The 12,203-nt window shown below is 44.8% G+C and overlaps 1 long non-coding RNA gene across 2 annotated transcripts; it reads left to right on the forward strand.

The window, feature by feature from the left end:
- Window positions 1-847: 847 nt before the first annotated feature.
- Window positions 848-10,677, forward strand: LOC101673945. Of its 2 annotated transcripts, none has more exons than XR_001179352.2 (3): window positions 848-2,338; window positions 2,654-2,778; window positions 6,987-10,677. It is a non-coding gene; the product is annotated as an uncharacterized LOC101673945 (long non-coding RNA). The 2 variants fall into 2 exon arrangements; XR_006602093.1 differs by lacking the exon at window positions 6,987-10,677 and adding an exon at window positions 5,523-5,672.
- Window positions 10,678-12,203: the final 1,526 nt, after the last annotated feature.

Raw genomic sequence — 12,203 nt, forward strand, 5'->3', positions numbered from 1 at the left:
AAAGAAATAATCCAGTCATGTCGTTCACCATGAATGAATACTTAATGAATAACTAATTTCTTCAAGATATAAGGAGTCACTAGGCTTTTCCTTTATAGATCAAGACTGTTATTCACAGAATAGCTATGCTTTAACCATCTGGTTGACTGATTGGGGTATCATAAGATCCTATAGTTACATCCTTCAGCTTTCATTGGGTCTTCTGAAATTTGGTTAAGAAAGAATTTTGAGGGACACTTGGGTGACTCAGTCAGTTAAGCGGCTGCCTTCAGCTCAGGTCATGGTCCCAGGGTCTTGGGATTGAGTCCTGCAAGCAGAGAGCCTGCTTCTCTCCCTGCCTGTAGCTCCCCCTGCTTGTGCAATCTCTCTCTCTCTCTTTGTCTCTCTCTCTCTCTCTCCCTGTCTCTGACAAATAAATAAAATCTAAGAAAGAAAGGAAGAAAGAAAGAGAGAGAGAGAAGAAAGAGAAAGAAAGGAAGGAAGGAAGGATTTTGAGTAGGTTCCCTAGGCCAGGAACTCCAATAGCACTTAGCCTGAGATGATCCATTATGGTGAACATTTTCAACATGGATGAAAGGAGATGACATCATTTGGGTCATCTTCAAATGTAAGGTTTGAGGGATAAGACACCCTAGATTTATTCAAGACAGAATTAAGTGAAGGGCTCCACTGAGGTCAAGTGAAAATCAGGTTGGTTGGTTTGTTTGTTTTCTAAAGATTTTATTTATTTACTTGTCAGAGGGGGAACACAAGCAGGGGAAGGAGCAGACAAAGGGAGAAGCAGGCTCCCTGCTGAGCAAGGAGCCCCATTCGGGACTCAATTCCAGGACCCTGGGATCATGACCTGAGCTGAAGACAGACCTTAACTGGCTAAACCATCCAGGTGTCCCTGAAAATCAGGTTTTAACAGCCAGAATAAGGGGTCTGAATGAGGGGGGGACAGGGCGCTCCTTGTTGCGCCCACAGGAAGCAGCAATGACAGTCCCCAGCATTTGTTCTTTTTCTGGTCAGAACTTGGGTGAGTTGCTGAATCAGAATGTACCTTGAGGATATTTCAAAGGACGACATTTTATCATCTTATTGTATTTTAACTCTTGAATCATTAAGTTTTGGCTACGGGTCAATATTCCGTGAAGTCAGCTGTTACATGGAAAAAGAAGGCGGCGTTCCTAATCAGGGGATCTGGTTGGCAGGCCAGCTTCTTGGGCCCCGGGCTAATCCCTTAACTTCTCCTCAACATGGAGAGTGCAGGTGCCTATTTTCATTCTTTACAGATTTATTGTGATGATCAAATAAAGTAATTGATAAACTATAAATATAGCTATATAGTCATCCAAAGTAATATGAATGAAACACACTGTGAAAAACTGCGATTCACCATTGGCATGTAAGGTTGATCTGAGTTCATTTTTACATTCAGAGAATTTTCTGTCATCCGTTCCCTTCCCCTGTTCTACGAAGTCAGCGACATTGGTTCACTTGAACGAACGAGGCTGTTCTTAAATGGATCACCACAGGAAAAATGAGTCTGTTCTGCAAGCACCGATTAACAGAGAAGTGACCGTTGCCTCTTGGCGAGTTACCCACACCCCTCCATCACCTGCCTGCCAGCTCCCATTCTGCCCAGCAGTTACATAACCCTAATTCCACCAAGTTCCTCTGATGTTCAAGATTAGGTTAACTTGGTTTCCCGTAAGCCAGAGGCCCAATGTCACTGTTAACCAGGACGCTGGAACAAAGGACACAATGATTACAGTCCCCTCCTCCTGCCAATTGACAAGAACTACCCAACTAGAACCACAAAGAGAGTGTGTGTGTGTGTGTGTGTGTGTGTGTGTGTGCGCACAGGAAAATCTGACCTAATGGCAAAGGAATGCATCCCCCTTCTCCAAGCACACACAAATGTGTATCTAGTTATCAAAGAACTGTCCAGAAGGGTTAGCAGGCTCTGGTGTGCGGAGCCCACTGACCTGTCACTCACCAGCCCCGAAGGTTCAGATAGGAACTCAAAGGACATAGGAGTGGAAACGATAGTGGGATTTTGGTTTTGTTTTGTTTTTTTAAGAGTGAGATACTGGAAGCTGGCTCCCGTTCCGTGGCGACGGGCCTTCCTTTAAATATAACCAGCAGCGAGAGCTGAGAATGACTGCCATGCTTGAATGCCAAATACACACAAAATGACAAGCACAGATTTTTGGCTTTATATTAAAGCTTGCTTTTTCAACAACCCCTTTTGTTGCCTCTAAAGACAATGGTCACAGTGTTTCTGTGCCAGATCCTGGACCTCTGAGCATAGGCTCCCTCGCCGCACCCAACCCCAGTTCCCTCCACAAGCACGGTGAGTGTCCTTTTTGGGTTTGAAAACAAGCCATCTCTCCCCTCCTGGCTGGTTGCTCTGGAAATCCTTGTTTATTGCAACTACAGAGGAGTGGCGTAGAAAACTGGGAATGGGCAGGCCAAGCCCAGGGTAGTCTGATGAGGGAGGCGCTTGGGTTTTCTAATGGTTGGGAAACAGTAGCTTAAATTGGGCGTTCTGCAAGACTGTCCTCCAAGGGAGCCACTGGGGGAAGTGGAGGATTGACCCATTTCATTAGTTCATCGGAGGGTTCGTTTTCTCTAATTGGTGTTAATCAGTTATTTCTCTGTCTCCTAGGCTGAACCACAGTTGATATAAGTGGATGGAACCGGTGGCCTTTCCGCTCTCCTTCTCACCTAACAGTTAAAACAGTCCTCAAATTCTCTTACAGGGCCGAGTAAATATTTCAGATGTTTACACAGGTAAGTACCTAAGTGCGGACACGTGGGTCACCCCAGTGAGAACCCCGTCTGGTCATGTCCGTCACCTCCCTGCCTTTGTTAAGCTTCCACACCAGGGTTTCACGGCTCCGTTGTAGAAGCATTTAAACACTGGGGTCCATATTCCTTACTCTTCCTTATCCTCTCACAAGAGGTTTTCTATGTTTTGTTTTTCGCTGGCTTTTAACCCCAAGGGGGAGAATTGGATTCCAAGTTGTGCACTATTATCTTAATTGTTATTTCTATAACATAATTCTCCTTCTAATCATTTGCTTTGATCAGCTTAGTACATCTTTAAGAAAAATGATGTCAGGGATGCCTGGGTGGCTCAGCCGGTTAAGCATATGCCTTCGGCTCAGGTCACAATCCTCGAGTCCCGTGATCAAGTCCCGCATCAGGCTCCAGCTCCGCAGGGTGTCTGCTTCTCCCTCCGACCTCCCCCCCTCCCGTGCTCTCTCTCTCTCAAATACATAAATAAAATTTTTTAAAAAGAGAGAGAGAGAAATGAGCTAAGCATAAAGTGGCATTCACTACCAGGTTTCCATGACCTCCAAATCCGTAACAAAAGTAACCTAGTGGACTTAATGCCAAAAGTCGCGCCTTCACATTTTGTCTTTGCGGAAAAAAAAGGGACGGTTACAGCCCCCAACGGTGCCTCCTATAACTCTTTGCCTTTCAAGGTCCTCCTGAATCACCGTTGTCAGGCTTGATCATCAGGACCATTCTGACGAGGGGTTTATCATCATCTCCATTTTATAGATGAGAAAATGGAGTCTTGGAAAAACAAGGACATTTCCTAACAGCTATGCTATCTATCCAGGCGGCAGGATTGTGATCCAAGCCCTAACTCCTTGTAACTTCTCTAATGACCTCTTAAGCCGTGTGGGCTATAAGAGCAACAGGAAAGAGAAAAAATACATTTGTAAACCACTTAGTGGAGCTGGATATATGATATACTGTTTGTTGAGGCTTAGGGAAGAGCACATTTCTTCAAGTTCAAACAGCTGCGTTGTGGGCGCCTGGGTGGCTCAGCGGGTTAAGCAGCTACCTTCGGCTCAGGTCATGATCTCAGGGTCCTGGGATCGAGTCCCGCATCGGGTTCTCTGCTCAGCAGGGAGCCTGCTTCTCTCTCTCTCTCTCTGCCTGCCTCTCCATCTACTTGTAATTTCTCTCTGTCAAATAAATAAATAAAATCTTTAAAAAAAAAAAAAAAAAAAAACAGCTGCGTTGTGTCGGACGAGGGCTCCTTACCCATTCAGAGTATGAGAGTCGAATCACTCCAAGAATTATCTAAAGAGGTCATTCTCAATATAACTTCTATTTATTTATTCATGTGTTTATTCACTCAGTCCCTTTTTTTTTTTTTTTAAGATTTTATTCATTTATTTGAGAGAGAAAGATTGGGAAAGAGAACATGAGCAGGGAGTAGGGAGAGGGAGAAGCAGGCTCCCTGCTGAGCAGGGATCTGCACCCGGACTGGATCCCCAGGACCCTGGGATCATAATCCCTGAGCTGCAAGCCGAAGGCAGACACCCTCAACCAACTCAGCCCCCCAGGCGCTCTCACTCACTCACTTTTTTTACTTATTTGCTTATTTCTTCACCTACTTATTTATACTGGGAAAATGTTGCTTTCTCTCTTACTTGCACTAACCAGCCTCAGCAAACTTGATAAAATAGTCTAACATGTAAAGTATAAGAAATAAGGGGCGGTAGGGAGAGGGTGGCTGAGTTATGGACATTGGGGAGGGTGTGTGCTATGGTGAATGCTGTGAAGTGTGTAAACCTGGCGATTCACAGACCTGTACCCCTGGGGCTAATAATTCATCATATGTTAATAAAAAAATAAAAAATTATTTTTAAAAAGTCTAAGAAATAATAATTTCAGGCAAACTAAGGAAGGAAAACTAACAAAAATTAATATGATGCTTAGCAACCACACCGTTCTAAGCAATTTTACAGACGTCCATAGCTAGCTTCAGTGAAATATATTTATTTGTCCCTTTTCATATTAACCTACTTCCAACTCAAATTTTACCAGCTCTAAAGAAGCTAGATGCACTCTAAAGAAGGCATCATTTGGGTGCCTGGGTGGCTCAGCGGATTAAGCGCCTTCCTCAGGCTCAGGTCATGATCCCTGAGTCACAGGATCAAATCCTACCTCCCCCCAACCCCTCTGGAATCCAGCAGCTGGGGCTCCTTGCTCAGTGGGGAACCTGTTTCTCCCTCTGACCCTCCCCTCTATCACACTTTCTCTGTCTCTCTCTCGCAGATAAATAAGTAAAATCTAAAAAAAAAGAGAGAGAGAGAGAAGGTATTGTTTATAATTCTACTACCTCATTCAGCATTTGTGGTAGAATCATCATAATTTATTTCACAAATGCAAAGAATCATATGTATTGAAATTAAAAAAAAAAAGTACGCTGCAAACTAAAAGCCAGTTTACCACATCCTTAAATGAAGGATTTCATTATGGAAATCATTTACTATCAGAAGTTCTGAATATTCCTACATGAAGCCTGAAGCCCAACAGGAAACAGAAGCTGATATTATTAGAAGACATTTATTCTTGGCCAATACATTCTCTACTTTTTTGTGTGCACTCAAACGAAACTCTGGGTCTGGTAGAATTAAATAAAAGCTAAAGTTTCTCCATGCATCCAATGAACTACAGACCAGAAGCTTCATTGAAAGCCAAATTCTTCTGTGTACCCTCTTGTTCCTCAGTCAGGACTTTCTGAATGAAGGGAAACAGCAAGCTCCAAACCACAGCCATAAGGATTCCTCAGGTTTACTCTGTTCAAAGGCCTGGGCTGTGGTAAGTAATCACCTGTAGATAAACTTCACATTGGCTAAAACTCCATTTTTCAGAACAAAATACAGGAGAAGATGAAAGAAAAAAAATCTGTTTGCTAGACTTGTCATCACTGGTGATGCAGATTGAATGCATCTTTGGGACTAGAAAACTAAGGAGTCAACACCATCTTCCTCAGGGGTGGTCTCTAACTAACAGGGAAGGGGGAGAATACAAGACTCAGACAGTCACATCAATAATCTGAAGAAGGAAGGAACTGATGAGACCATTACTTTCTTTTTTATTAGGGTTCTTTTGTGGGGTACCTGGGTGGCTTATTGGTTAAGGATCTGCCTTAGGCTCAGGTCCTGATCTCAGGGTCCTAGCATCAAGCCCCACTCAGATCTCCCTGCTCAGTGGGGAGCCTGCCCCTCTCTCTGAGACTTTCAAATAAATAAAATCTTATTTAAAAAAAAGGGGGGGGGTCTTCTTTTCCTAAACATGTTCTTTCAGACTCAACCGATTTTTTTTTCACTTCTGTTACTGTAAGTGTTGTATTTACTAAAGGAAATATAAATTCAAGCACTGAATAAAGGATAATCTTGAGGAAAACAGCATTCACTGAAGAGATACTAGGAATATCATTTAAGTATCATTTTGAGGAGAAAAAAATACCCTAGAGAGTCAACTTGTGTCTCTTCCACAATTGTTCTCACAGACCTTTTCTGTTATTTGTGTTTATTGTATTGATAATGGTCACTCCAAAAAGTAAAATTAGACCCCTATACAACTAACCCCCCCAGCGGCCCCCCACCAGTAACCTAAATCCTAGTAAAATTGAATTAAGCTTGACTATGAATAGTTTCAACAACCAAGGGAGGGGCAGGTGGTTGGCTTGGAGACAAACTTTGCCAGCTTCCCTCCCGGGCACTTGGATTTGATCCTGTCCCTCCAGCAGTTTCCTATTATCTTTCTTTCTTTTCTTAGAAATTCTCTTCAGAAACCCCTTCAAGTCCCCTCCCTTTCCCCCATCCCCCACTTGCCTGTGAGCCCAAGCTGTCCGTAACCCTGAGCTTTGAAGTCAGCCTCTGCTTGTGCTCTGGGATGTCAGGTACCATTGGTTAATGAGCTTTTTTAGGCAAACTATTGGAAGTAACTGCTAGAGGTTTTGTTGTGGGTTTTTTTTTTCCTCCTTAAGTTAAAGAAAACAATTTTTTATTCCTCTTGGTAGCCATCCAGAGATAAGAGAATTAAACTGATTAAAAACAACAACAACAACTTTGATCTTTTCATTGCATATCTTTCCTGGATACCACCTCTAGCAAAAGAATCTCAAATCTTAATCTCAAAATCTCTAGTGCTACCTCACCTAGGGTTTTATAATCTCTCTGTTGCAGACCTTCCTCCACCCGTTTCCTGGGGCTTCTTCAACAGCAGCAAGCATGCCTTTGATCGGAATTTCAGTTCGGCTACCAGCTGGATGCACATTCCCAACGCCTCAGTGCTTTGCTTTCCAGCTGCCCAGAGTGATCCCACTGCCCAGGGAAGGAAGCAAGGACATCAGAGCAAATCCTGGCCCCTTTCGCAGCAGAGAGAATGCTTTTTGGAGTCTCATACGGGAACCCTGAAAGATCTCCCCATACGGAGATATATCTACACAACACACATACACACACACACACACACACACACACACACACACACTAAAAGTAATTTAAGACTAGAAAGGTTTAAAGAGAATTAGGAACTCTAAGAAATTATTTTAAGGAACTATCATTCAAAAATAATAAGCAAGAGCAAATTTTGGTAATTAAGCAGTGGCTTAGATCTGGGTCCTACTCTGTTTATATCGATTTTTCCTTCTGAGTGTAGCTGGGGCGCAGGGGCGCAGACAGACCAGGCTGGGCCGGCTCCCCGCTGACAGAATCCAAAGGCAGAGAGACGAGTGTGGTGAGACAAGAAAGGAACTTCTTTCAGGGGAGCTGACACGGGAAAACAGGGGCTAGTGTCTCAAAGACTTAACTGGAAGGGTCCAAAATGCTTCCAGGTCTATATAAGGAGGGGGATGGGGGGGTGGGGCAAAGGTGGGTGGGTCCGCACAGTTGGGCAGTGAAGGTCAGATCCATCAAGGCCTTAGACTCCAGCATGGGCGGGGTCTTGCTGGCTCAGGGCAGCCCTTACCGCTGAGGGGGCAGTCTCCGTGCCCACCAGGCAATGCTTTGCTCTTAGGGTCTTCCTCCTGAGCCAAAAGACAAGTTGGAAAGAAGAACCCAACTAGAAAGCTTGGGGTCGAAATGGATCATCCATTTTCATCCCTCTTTCATGAGTACTTGACTCCACACATTTAACTTCAGTGCCCATCTTTGATCTCCGTTTCATTCTGACTCTTTTCAGGTTTTGGGACCTCAGCTTGCTTAGACCCTCTCTGATGTGGGAACTTCTGTTCCAACAAACTCCCCATACTCCATGCTTCCATTTCTAACCTCAGAGACACACCCCCCGCACACCCAAGACCCAAGAGGCTCTGCCTCAGTCTCCCCATCGCTCGGGGAGGGAGGAGTGGCTTATAGACTGCCCATTGCCCATGACCCCTCTTCATGCAAAGGGAAAACTGCCTCATACCACGAAGAGAAGAGGCAGCATTGCACTTAAAAGAAGCCATAACCGCAGAGGAATGAGGCATGGAGGAGAAACTACTAGCATGTGTCTCTATAGGACTGGGCAGGACATTTCTCGAAGTTGCCCCAGGACACCACATTTACTCTTCTGCTGCACGCTGTGCACCAACCCACTCCCTCTTCTGTTAGGATATCCCCCAAGGCACCAAATCTACCACAGAAAACCCATGACAAATTAGTTCGAGTTGAAAGGAAAATCTCCAACTTCTTTTCCTGGTACCCAGTTCAAGACAGCAACGGTTCTCTGCTGGGTGCAAGGGAGAGCAGGAAACTGCTGTTCCGGACAGAGACTAGTGAACGGGGAAACTGTTTTTCAAAATGGCGAGCCACTCGTGGAAGTTTTTGGTATCATTTCCTCCAAAGACTGGCAATTGTTTCAGAAGAAAACGTCAGAAATAGTACTAACCCCAAACCTGGTAACAAGAAATTCTTGATCATTATCCATGAATGAGGATCATCATCCCTTGGATAATGAAATTGAATACTTTTGTTAGAATGGGGATTTTTCCCCTTTTTTATAAAAAAGACTAATTATACTTTAGTCTAGAATGATTCTCTCCTTACCGTGCTGTTCTCTTCTTAGAGCAAAACACATGAGTGTGCTGTTACGGGAGGAGAACTTTGACCTGGGAAGGGTATTTAGGCATTCTCCCAGACAAGCTGTTGACTTCCACAAAAAATTGGCAAAGGACAGAGCCATCTGGGATAAAACGTTATGCACATTGTTGGTGGCTTACTCTTAGGAGTGCATTTCAGTTTCAGACCACAAAAACCACGACATTAAGCAGCTAATAGAGGCTATTTTGTATTACATCACAGATGGAGAAGGATCCCAGGATGGGTCCCTTCATTTCATCTATTTCAAAAATCTGAAACATTGTTTTTCAGATGAGCCTTTGGTGCAACTATCCACTTCCCCAGTTTAGAGTTTCCTATACAGAGCATCTTCTGTCCCTACATCCCGGGGTACCCCGGGCAGTGGAGACCGTCAGCAGATTTAACAAGGGGTTATCTAGGTTCTGGTGATGACGTCACCACAACTTACTATGGGAGGTTCTACAAGACACTTAATATTCCCAGATCCATTAGTTAAGATAAGACTAGCTGTAGAACAAACACCAAAATTTCACTGTTAATAAAATATTGCTACTTGCTCGTCACAGTTCGGTATCGGCATTCCTCGGGAGCAGGCAGCCTTCCCTCCCACGGTGATTCAGAGATCCCAACTCTTCCAGCTTTCAAATCCTTCCATCCATGAGGGCATCAAAGTCCTCTGCTTCTTGCTCTTGGAAAGGAAAAGAGAATATGGGAAAATCCCACCCGCTCTGTCAGAGTCTGGCGGGAAAGGGACGCATCCTCACTTCTGCTCTAATCCAATGTCGAGAACAAGACAGATGGCCGTGGAGCCGGCAAGGACAGGAACCAGAGACTGAGAAGCACGGTCCAGCCTGGGACAGCAGGAATTTGGGGGCGCACAGCTATAAAATTTTGCCACACTAAACCTCGACTTCTTTATCTGTGAAATGGTAATAACGGTTTTTGCCCTGCCACCCCACATAGAGACATTGCGGGAAAAGCAGTAATAAACGTTAATGTGTTTTGGAAGTGGTTCCAGAGGATCACAGCCCCACAAGAGAGTATTGTCCCTTCTAGCTGTGAACTTGTTTGTGCCTTTCAGCATTGCAAGATTCGAGTCCACGTTCAACTGCTAGACTTAGTTGTCAAAGCCCACGATTTTGTCCCCATATTTATTGCCCTTCCCTTCTGGGAGCTTTTGACCAAGTCCATCCCCGACTCCACGAGACCACACACTTTCTTGGCATCCGCATTGTGGCCTTCTCCTGGTCTCCCCACTTCCTCACCGCCCCTTCTCAATCCACTCTCAACCTTCTCGCAGATGTTTCTTAGGACCCTGCCATGGACCCTATCTCTCACCACACTCATGGTGGCATGCCGAGGACCCTAAAAGTGTACTTTGTCACCAAGCTGCTCTTCTGGGCTTCACACTCCCACGGACCACAGGGCCCTTGATACCTCCATCTGAGTGCTTCTCGGGCAGCTCAGACGTCACATGGACAAAACAGAGCTCCTGACTTTCCCTCCCCAAACCATCCCTCTGCAAATCTTCCCACATATAATCCTCCATCTTCACAAATGACATCCAGTACTCAAATTCAAAAACTCAGAATCGTGTTTTACTCCTTCCTTTCTCTCACTTCCTGTTGGTAAATCCTACTGGCTTTACCACACCCTCCCCCAAAATGAAATGCCGTCTGTCTGTCCACTTCTATCTAGCTGCTGTCTCCCTAATACTAGCCACTGTCTTATCCCACCCAGATTGCTACAGAAGTTTCTGAAGTAATTACTGAAGTTTAAGTCATATACCTTACAACCCATTCTCCCCTGAGCAGCAAGAGTCATCTTTTTAAAACATACAGACTCCAGAGAGCAGAGGCATGAGGTGGAGAGCAGGACCGGGGTGGCCTGTGTCGTTTGAGGTTTTGACTCTGGCCATGCCCGATATGTAATCGCTCCCTGGACTTCCTGCTCATGCAGCCAAACTTCTCTTCTGCTTTTGCTGGTTTGAGTTCGTGTTAGATTACGCTCTTCCCCAGGATGTCCTCCCCTCCCCTCTTTTCCCAAGACGAGTTCCTGTCCCCACTATGTCTCAGTTTAAAGGTCACCTGCTCTGAGACACCTTTCCTGAACATTCTGCTTAAAGATCTCTCCTCTCTGGGGCGCCTGGGTGGGTCAGTGGGTTAAGCCTCTGCCTTCAGCTCAGGTCATGATCTCAGAGTCCTGGGATGGAGCCCCGCATCCAGCTATCTGCTCAGTGGGGAGCCTGCCTACCCCTCCCTCTCTGCCTGCCTCTCTGCCTACTTGTGATCTCTCTCTCTCTCTCTGCCAAATAAATAAATAAAATCTTTAAAAAAAAAAAAATTTCCTCTTCTAGTCTGCTTTTCAATGTCTTAGCCCCTTGTTGAGTTCTTTTTGTGGGGTTTGGCTTGGGTTTTTTTTTTTTTTTTATTGCCTCCTCATGCATAATATAACTTGTACCATATTATTTATTTTTATGTTTCTTTTAAAATCATTTCTCCCATTTGTAAAAGAGAGGGGATAAGCGGTCTCGGGCTCCATCGCCCCCGGCTGGCATTGGCAGGATGTTGCCTGATCACATAACAGCCACCCAGTATTTATTAAATAAATGAACACATGCACTGTGTCTTTGAGCACTGGATAATCTATATTGCTTCAGAGAGGGAAAAAAAATGAGTCAGCACATGATTTTTAGGCCTAGAAATGACTTTACTAGACTAAAAAGCCCTTCAGGAAAGTTTTACTGCATTTTCATTTCCTGCTCACCCCAAATACCTTGCATAATGCCTTCCTTATAACATGTGTACAATAACGTAAATTTTTGCTCCCAATTAAAGTGCCAATTAAGTCAGCAAAGGAGCCAGGCAGTACTGAATTGCCAACAATATACCCAAAGCTATCATTCCTCCCCTCAGAATTTACCGTGAGAATCCAGCGGGGCCAGGCTGGCATCGGGGAAGAAAATTCCCCAGGCAAGTGGGTGAGAGAGCTGTAAATATTTAGTGAATGAATCATACGTTGCTGTAGCAAGTCAATTCCAGAAAGGAAGAGACAGAGAGAAGCAGAGACACAGGAAAATCTGAAACCCTCCGTCAGTAAGTAGAACCTGTCAGCAACCAAACCCAGAGCTGTGAAGTCCATTACGCTTCCCACACATAAATTTTCAATAACTCATGACGGCATTACGTAGCCCTCTTACCCTCTGATTCTCCCCGCCTCCTCGGGAGACCAGCCACAGAGCTAGGTCACAGGGGGGTTAGGAAAGTCAAGGGCTGGAATGCGGGAGCTATGAGATTTCAGCCAGGACTCAAAAGGTGAGTGCTCAGCTGTCTCTGTCAA

Source organism: Mustela putorius, unplaced genomic scaffold (assembly GCF_011764305.1).
Source record: "Mustela putorius furo isolate JIRA1106 unplaced genomic scaffold, ASM1176430v1.1 tig00003858_pilon_pilon_pilon, whole genome shotgun sequence".
NCBI classification, from domain to species: Eukaryota; Metazoa; Chordata; class Mammalia; order Carnivora; family Mustelidae; genus Mustela; species Mustela putorius.